This window comes from Octodon degus, unplaced genomic scaffold, assembly GCF_000260255.1.
Source record: "Octodon degus isolate 3935 unplaced genomic scaffold, OctDeg1.0 scaffold00082, whole genome shotgun sequence".
In the NCBI taxonomy this organism is placed as follows: Eukaryota; Metazoa; Chordata; class Mammalia; order Rodentia; family Octodontidae; genus Octodon; species Octodon degus.
In genome coordinates this window covers 1,105,630-1,113,836 of record NW_004524658.1, presented here as the reverse complement: position 1 = coordinate 1,113,836, position 8,207 = coordinate 1,105,630, and positions in this window count along the sequence as shown.

Sequence of the window (8,207 nt, the reverse complement as noted above, 5' to 3'; positions counted from 1 at the left end):
CTATATTACAAATGTACTATTAAAATGATTTTTCAAAGTAAGTATATTTTAGGGTCAACTACTTTTTCTAAGTGTAATGACAAGTTGCATACAAACAGATTTAACCATTTAAAATCAAAATTTGGTAAGACAAAACAAATGAAGCTAGAATTCAAAATCTGTTAAGGTATGTAATAAAACCTATTATTCTTGCTGCAAAATGAATTTGTAAAATACTTTGGAGATATTTCAGAACAAAAGACTTTATTAATTGGATAAAACAATTGAGAACAAAGAACCCTATCAAATATTAATTTTCTCCATATGCTCAAAAAGAGCTTGAAATACACAAAGCAAATTTAACTAAATACTAATAAAAATATAATCTTTTTAATGCTTTTTAATTGTTTATTTGAGACCACCCATTAAAACTTATGAAAAAAGTATGAGACTATGAATAGAATGAAATTTTATTTAAGCAAAAAAGTGGCCAAAGTACAGATAAAATTCTTTTCTTTTTTTATATATTTGGTACAGGGCACATGGCATGCCAGGAATTGAACCTCTGCCCCAGTGCTTGCCTAAGCAAGTGCTTAGTCCACTTAGTCCATAGAGCTATCTCACCTGCCGGATATGTTTCTAAATACTTAAGTAAAATTAATGTAAGGAGAAAGACATGTTGAGCCCCTCTTCTAAGCAAAATGAGATATCATTTTCCATGTGTTAACAGAAATGCTGAGAAGCAGCCACATCCTGTATTGGAGAGGATGTGATCAACACTCGCCTTCTTGCATGGTGGTCAGAACATCCTTAGAATAGTCTGAAAATGAGAACATTAAGCTTTAATAATACATGTGCTCTTTAAATTAGGTGTTAATTTTCTGGTAGTATACTTTTTGCACAATGAGAAGAGAAATGCACAAAATGCTTCTCTGTATTATTGAAGGACTCATTAGTCATAGAAGAGAGATCACCAAATCAACCTCGATTGTACTGCCCTTTGTGTGGGGTAAATATCGCTACTAAATGTGACACTACCCATGCATATTGATTGATTTGGAAACTGGTGTGAAATATATTGCTAAGTGTAAACCAAGACAACACAGCACAAGATTGCTTTAAGTCCTTCGTGGTGTTCATTTGGATGATTAATTACATGATGCAAACAAAACTCTGCAAAAAAAAAAAAAACAGTTTAGAGTGTGCACCACATCCACTCCTTCCTTCACCTCTTCATGTTTCTCTAGGGATTTTAATACTCTAACTGGGCTCTGCATATACATTGACTTTGTGGGTGTATCTCTAAACTCTCATTCTCTACATAACTGAATCCTATTTTCATGCACTTGCTTCAATTTTTGAATTTGATCTTGTGCACAATTTATTTTACAGCGACACACAGAGTAAGCAAACAAAGAGAAGCAATGTACATAAATAGTGAATAACAATGAAATGCAAATTATATAGAATGGTAAGAAACATTTCTGAAAAGGTTGCTATTAGGTTAGTCATGGAATGAAAACTCAGGCAGGGGAGAGAGGACAGCACATGCAAGTCCCTAGGGCAGGGAAGTTCTCAGCTCTGAAAACCTAAAGGGAAGGACATACTAGATTACAGTGAAAGCAATGGGGAGGAAGAAGCAGGTGAATTGAAGCATGGTAGATGAGGATCCAATGGGCAATCACTTTCAGGTCAAGGCTAGGTTGCTGAATTTACTCAGTGTAATCAGGAGCTATTGGTGATTTAAAAATTAAAGGTTGCTCTGGTTTATGTAATTTTGGTTGTGATGTCCCTGAAAACAAATAAATGAACAGCAAGAACAACCAAACCATTAAATACGGGAAAGTTACTCAAAACAGTGACGTAAGAAGTTAGAGTCCACAGAGAAAAGCAGGATTACACAACTCCCTTCCTTAACAAAGTGGGGTTAAACAAGGATTTTAGCCAATTTGTCGGAATATAAAGTAGTTTTCTATTTTCAGTTCTTACGGAATATCAAGTAAACAGAAAATAACCAATTTTACAGGCATGAGTTTAGCAGTGGGAAAATGAATGATATTTGAGGGAAAAAATCCTGAGGAGGGGGAGCTTCCGAAAAGTGACTGCTAAAACGTACCTGCAAAAGTGACCCTTGAAAGTCCGGAGTCTGCGTCATTAGTCCTGATATTCCAGTTGGCTAATTCTTGGACTGTGCCCTTGAGGGAGGAGTGCAAGAAACCTGTTAGACACCACAGCTAAAATCTGATGAGGTAAGCAGAGTTTTCAGAGACAAAGTTCTGTGGAGGCAAATGTTGGACCCTTCAAAAGGAGGGACTTTTCTAAACTCCAAGAGCTTTGAGCTGAGACCCCAGGAGATCATAACCTCATAATAAGACTGTGTGGAGGCAGCACAGCCACAAAGACAAGGTCTAGGAAAAAAGACCGACTGGAATGATTTCTTAGAAGCTTATTTATTTATTTATTTATTTGTTATTTATTTATGTGGCACTGGAGATCCAACTCAGGGCCTTGCACTTGTGAGGTGGTGCTTATGCCACTGAACTATCACCCTGGCCCTCTGAGAAACATATTTAATGGAGGATAGTTAAAAACTTCAGAATGAGGAGCTTGAAGTAGTCAGTTGATGGGATTAGCTGGATGAAACCTCAAACTTAACTTACCTAAAAGTAAGAAAAGAAAAACTAATAGTCCACAAAGAAAATCAAAACTACTTTTGGTTTTCTTTGAAGTTTTCCATTCTATAACACGTTAGTTTGTTATGCAATGTACAATTTGGAAAGATTTCCTTAGAAAACAAGAATATTTATTCTAGGGAATTTTTTTCTGAACTGTTTTCTATATTTGAATTATGCAATGGTCTCAGTTTCCCAGAGAAACTGCAGTGAGAAGCAGTATTCATATTTCTGTGTTTTTCTGTGTCTCTGTTTCTGCTACTATGTTGATCTCTCTAAAAATAGGACAGGTTTATGAAATTAAAAAAGGCAAGGAATATGGAAGAGAAGGAAGGAAGGATGGAAGGAAGGGAAAGAGGAAGAAAAAAGAATGAAAAAAAAGAGAAAGACAGATTATAAGAATTGGCATTGTAGAGTGGCAAATCTAAAATCTACATTGACACTCAGGAGCGCTTGTGGAGTAGCACCGGGTCAAATGCTAGAAGGCTGGAGGTGAAAGTGACCCCATAGAGCAGATAGAGTTCTTAGTAATCTGCTAAAGAACTGCTTTTTGAAAAAATGAACTACTTTTTGCACAAGGGAATTGTCTTTTTATTGGTAGCAAATAGTTACATCTGTAGCCCTTCTATTAGGGTATTTTTTTAAAAATTTATTTGCTTGTATTGAGACATTCTCTCTAAAATGTCCAGGATGGACTCCAAGATTCCAACCTTCTGCCTCAGCCTTCCAGAGTCAAGAGGATTATAGGCTTGTGCTGCTTTGACAACCACGACAGGATCTTTCTGTTATATTCAGATCTTTAAGTAATTAGATGAGGAACACATATATTCTGGAAAATAATATACTCAAACTTTACCAACTTGAGATGTGTGTGTGTGTGTGTGTGTGTGTGTGTGGCACCAGGGATAGAACTCAGGACCTTGCACTTGTCAGGCAAGTGCTTATTCTACTGAACTATCTCCCCAGACCCACCAATTTGAGTTTTGATCTCATCCAAAAATACTTTAATATTTACAAATACAATTAAGCTACAAGGTACAATTTTCATATAATCCACCAGTTAAATGTGCAGCAAAATAAGTTATTTTTTAATAATTTTATTGAGAAAAAAATAACAATGAGAGTTTCAAAACCAATTACTAGCATAGTTACAATAATTAATACATTGCATATTGTTGTCTTAGTGGTTATTCCTTGTACAAGATGGAGCCATGATATCCTGTCCACAAACACTATTAGAACAAATATCTCTATTCATTGAATTAAGAGAATGCAGCTGTATATCTATCCTAAATATTTTGAATATACAGATACAAAAAGGTCGTTCATTTGTATCCTTTTTTTTAGTTTTGTCAGAAAAGGGTATTCCATTGTCATTTAAATATTGTAGGTGCATGAGTTCATAAAAATATTCCAATATAGTCCAGTAGTCCATAATAGTTGTGGGTTTTCTGTAAGATTGTCAATGTTCAAAGTTGTAGACTTGAGCCTTTTACAGCGTAGCATATTAATATGGCTTTACTTTTCATACTTTGTTTTTATACTTTTCTGCTGGATGGTTAAGGCAAAGATCAAGCAAGATCTATATATCAAGAAAAGCAACTTTTGTATCTGATAAGGTCAGTCTAATCCCCTCAGGATTTATCCTGAAACCCTGTACCTCTGTTTGTAGATCCTTTGTCAGTGTCAGCCATGTGGATGAGTCATGACCATTGCTTGACGAAATTGCTCTCTGTGAAAGCCTGAGAGAGTGTTTTCTCTCCATGTGACTCTCCTTAGGCACACTATACATCATTGATCACTCTCCTCTATGGCCCCATATTCTCCTTGATCAGAAAATTTGGGACACAACTGAGTTACATAATGTTAGAGCGTCGGTTCTCTTATGTCCTGAGTCTTCACTGAACTTGAAAGGCTAGGGCCAAAATGTTGGCTGTCCTTGCAGCCTTTCTTTTTCTCTAATTTTTGGTCTGAAGTTGTTAATCCTCCAGAAGAGTAGCTTATTATTATTACCCTACAATATAGATATTGAGATTAATCTCACTATCTCTCTGAATATTGAACATCTTAGACATAACATGGAACAGATATTTTCCATCAGTTATTGATATCTTAAACTTTAACTCTGTAAGGAATATGAAGAAAAAAATTAAAAAATAAAAAATATTTAAAAATAGGAATGAACAATTACATATTTTTACATAGAAATTTAGAAATCTAACCACATACAGCATTGTAGCAGGAGAGTCCTGAATCATTTTTTTCTTGTCTCTTCTTTTCATGTATTACCTTTTTTTAAAAAAAACAAACATTTACTTGAGAGGCAATATGACAGTAATTGATATGTCATAACAAATAGTACATATTTATAAGACCAGAATGAAAGGCATTCGAAACATGACCCAATCATTACACACTGCTATCTTCAGTGCAGTTGCTCAGTTCACAGGTATCAGCATATATAGTTAATTGGAGTTAGAATCCTACCAATTACCTGCTAGTTTCAAAAACCTGCTGAAGATTCTCAGGATCATTGCCTTAAACATCTTGTGCATATAAATGTATGGTTTGCCCCTGTCATGTTTCCTGGCTTTTCTCCTTGCCCTCTCTTCATTGTCTCATCCTCAAGTTTTTGCTTTCCTTTTAGTTGTGTCACACCTTTCTATTTTTATTTCTTCTTTTGAGTTCTTATGTAAGGAAGACTATTTGGTATTTAAACATGTGGGTCTGGTTTATTTCACTTATGACTATATCTTCAAGTGGCATCCACTTAAATACAAAGGCTTGGAGTTTGTCATTCTTTATAGCTAAATAATATTCCATTTTATAAATATAACACATCTTTTTTATCTATTCCTGAGGTGACGGGCATCTTGGTTGTTTCCAAGATTTGGCTATGAATGATGTGAGACTAATAAGCATCAATGAGAAAAAAGGAGTCAATACAAATGATATAAAAAGAATATGGGCAGAAGTAGTAGCAGAAAACTTCCCAACTATGAGGAAACAATCAGACATTCAGTTAACTGAAGCATACAGAATGCCAAATAACCCAATTAAAAACACACCAAGACATATAATAGAAGATCCCAGAAATGCGGCACAAGAACAATATGCTGAAAGTTGCTAGAGAAAAGAAACAGATCACATTTAAAGGAAAACCCATCAGAATTACATCAGACTCCTCTTCAAGTACCATGAAGGCATGAAGAGCATGGAGCAGAGTACTTCAAGTCCTTTATGAAAACAAATTCCAGCACAGATTACTACACCCTGCAAAACTCTCTTGCAAGTTTGATGGAAAAGTAAAATAGTTCCCTGACAAAGAACAGCTAAAGAGTTTCATGATACAGCCAACTCTACACAGTCTAATAAAAGATGTTCTAGAGAGGGACCAAAATGACCAGAACTCCACAAAGGTGAATAGAAGCAACCAATTAAATTGGACAAACAATTAAACACAGGAGAAAAAGGAGTAAACAACAGTAGGTAAATAACCTGTGGATCATAAGTCAATACATCTCAATTATAACTATCAATGTAAATGGACTCAATTCACCAATTAAGATAAATAGATTGGCACAGTGGATTAGGAAACAAAATCCAACAATATGCTATATACAAGAAACACACTTAATTCATAGAAAAATTCATAGGCTCAAAGTCAAAGGATGGAATACAATATTACATGCCCCAGATCTCAGAAAAAAGCAGGGGTAGATATCCTGTTCTCAGACAGTCTCAAATTCATACTAAGAATGATCAAATGAAAGAAAGAAGGCCACTCTATATTGGTTAAGGGAAAGATTCAAGAGGAAGAGGTAACACTCATAAATATGACACACCAAACACAGAAGCACCCACTTATATAAGACAAATCCTAGTGGACAAGAAAAATCTAATATCCAATACCCATTCTTAACAGGAGAAATTTACAACCCCTTATCCCAAAAAGATAGGTCAAACAGACAAAAAATTAGCAAAGAAGTAGCAGAACTGAACCAGAGCTTGGAACAAATGGACTTGGTGGACATATACAGAGTGTTCCACCCAACTACAGCTGAATACACTTTTTTTTTTTCAGTTGAGCATGGGTCATTTTCTAAAATAGACCACATGCTAGTCCATAGGTCATGCTTAAGTATATACAAGAAAACAGAAATTATCCCATGCATATTATCTGACCACAGTGCAATGAAACTGGAAATAAATGACAAAAGAACCCAGAAAAACCCTATAAATACATGGAAATTAACACTATACTCAGCAACCAAAGTATCCCAGATGAAATTAAACAAGAAATTCAACAATATCTACAATTCAATGAAAATTCAAGCACAACTTACCAGAACTTATAGGATGTGCTGAAAGCAGTTCTCAGAGGAAAGTTCATAGCTTGAATTCACACATTAGGAGAACAGAACAGAACCAAATAAACATCCTAATGATGTACCTCCAACATCTAGAAAAGAAAGAGCAAACCAAACTCAGAGTCCAAAGACAAGAAGCAATCATAAAGATTAGAGAAGAAATTAATTTAATTGAGATGAAGAAAACAGTTCAAAGAATTAATGAATCAGAAAGCTGGTTCTTTGAGAGATTAAATAAAATTGATAAAACTGTAGCTAACCTCATGAAAAAGAGGAAAGAAAAAATTCAAATACAAGCAATAAGGAGTGAAAAGGGTGTAAATACCACAAACTCAGTAGAAATTCAGAAGATTATCAATAGCTACTTTGAGAATCTTTACTCTCACACAATAGAAGACACAGAAGAAATGGACAGGTTCCTAGAATGGTACAAATTACCAAAACTGAATCAAGAAGATATAACAGCTCTCAATAACACAAAATAAGTTTTAATAAGTATACTCATGTGCTGCCAATGGTACATTTGAGAACATTTTTATCCCTTGAAAAGTTTCCTTGTACACCATGCATTTACTCTGTCTCTACACCAGGAAAACACTGACTGGTTTTGTTTGTTTGTTTTTTATTTTATTTTATTGAGAAACAAATAACAATGAGATTTTTTCAAAACCGATTAGTAGGAGAGTTTCTATAAGTAATATATTGCACATTGCTGTCTTCATAGTGGTTATTCATAGTACAAGATGTAGACAGGATATTCTGTCCAAACACTCTTAGTACAAATGTTTCTTCTCATTGAATTAAGGAGAAAGTATCTGTATATCTATTCTATTTTGTATATACAGATACAAAATGGTTCTTCATTTGTATCCCCTTTTAGGGTTTAGTTTTGTCAGAGAAGGGTATTCCATTGCCATTTAAACATTGTTGATGTATAAAGCCATGTTGATATGCTGAGCTATAAAAGGCTCAAGTCAACAACCTCTCACATTGCCAGTCCTGTGGATAACCCACTACTATTATGGACTACTGACCGGTTTTTAAGAGCAGATTCATCTTGTCTTTTCTCTAACTTATCTGTTAATAGAATAGGAGTATCTGTCTTTTTTGGTAGAACATATTTATTTCTATAGTATTTTGATTATACTTTCAAGTTTATTTTCAAGCTATATTTCATCATAGAAAT